The sequence below is a fragment of the Halyomorpha halys genome, unplaced genomic scaffold, assembly GCF_000696795.3.
Source record: "Halyomorpha halys isolate HHAL.00 unplaced genomic scaffold, Hhal_1.1 Scaffold578.1, whole genome shotgun sequence".
In the NCBI taxonomy this organism is placed as follows: Eukaryota; Metazoa; Arthropoda; class Insecta; order Hemiptera; family Pentatomidae; genus Halyomorpha; species Halyomorpha halys.
In genome coordinates, this window is record NW_027106404.1 from 187,781 (window position 1) to 189,312 (window position 1,532).

A 1,532-nucleotide genomic window follows, 5' to 3' on the forward strand; every position below is an offset into this window, starting at 1 on the left:
AAGCCAAAAGGCCACACCCTATGAGGCCAGGTTTACGTTGAGGTTAATAAGAATGTCCGCCATTGTAACCTTAACTGAAAGGGAAACCAGCCAGTGATTGGCTCGTTCTATTCATCAACTCCTTTGATGCGCCTCTGGTTCCTACAAGAGCCACCTTTGCGCCTTCATTTTTCCTGCTAATTTACAGCCTCCATTATACTCCTTCCTGCGAAGTAGTATACATTCATTATTTATTACTGAATAATAAAATAATAAAAATAGAAACTAATAAAATAAGCGTTGTTGTTTTTTCCTAGGCAAAAGCAATATTTTTTGGTAATTTAACAATTATACATTTTAGAAAGATTTTGGGCTTCATATTGTTCAGTAAATTTTTCTTTCAGTTTAAACTGAAAATTAGGTTACTCATTCTTGTTATTTGATGAATTTTGATGTGATCCTATCATTTCTCTATCCTGAAATTCGCCATGAAAGTAATTAATATAACTTTTTTTTTTAAAATCTTAGATAGTATTTTTGAGATTTTTAAAATTCAAAGTTTTGAAAACAAGTAAAAATAATTGCTTTACTTTAAGACTGTCATGTTACATGTCAAATGAAAGCTTATCAAAAAAGCTGTAACATGAGCTATTGTACATCCTTCTAGCACTATCGATTTTAAATCTAAAAAATTTTTTTTTTGTTCCATAAGATGATGAGTTTCGGTTATTTCTGTAATTTTGGAAAATTGTCTACATATAAACAAAATATGAAATTTTTAAGACACTGAGGTTCAGTTCTCAGGTGATTTCATTGGTTTTTAATATTATTACCAAATTTGAATAAAGCTATGTAATTATAAACTATATTTTATTATATAACATATATTTCTACAGTCATTTTTGAAATGTTGGTCAAAAGTTATATAAGTAATGGTACTTTATTAATGAGTTAGTAACCAAACTGGCAGATAGCAGGGTTTCCATTCTTAAAGAACGTAATTTATTTTCTGTTCTCGCAAACTGATTTTCCTTTAGACTAGAAATTAGTTTTATTATGTTTTCATTATTTATTAAGTGTTGCTTTGCAAACCATGGTTTGTAAATCGAAACCTAGGCTCACTTAACTCTAAAATGAGTACCTGACATTAATCAGAAGATAAATCTGTAAGCGTACAGAGATTACTGACAGAAGTCGATAAGAGGGGATCTCAACCCTCCAGGCTTCATCTGCTCTTAGGGTTCATTTGTTTCTTAATATACTTAATAGAATATTTCAGGGATATGATACGTCTGCAAGCGAATGCAAGATCAATTTAGGAAATACAAATTCCACAATTATACATTAATTTTATAATCCAATAATAATTTTCTAAATCTGACAGTGAAAACTGGAAAAAATACAATTACAAGAAAATCCGACCTCTCTTCGGTGACTATATCTTTAGACAAGATATTTAAGAAAAATCCTAGCGCGGAAGACCAGGACTGCGGTTGTGGTTGGCCACAGAACATGCTCTTATGCAAAGGAACCCCAGAGGGATACGCTTGTCA

General features: G+C 31.1%; 1 protein-coding gene across 1 annotated transcript in view; it reads left to right on the forward strand.

Moving 5' to 3' along the window:
• Nucleotides 1–1,532, forward strand: part of LOC106684413 (phenoloxidase 1) — a gene marked incomplete in the record, with an annotated part of 11,804 nt that overhangs the window by 9,103 nt on the left and 1,169 nt on the right.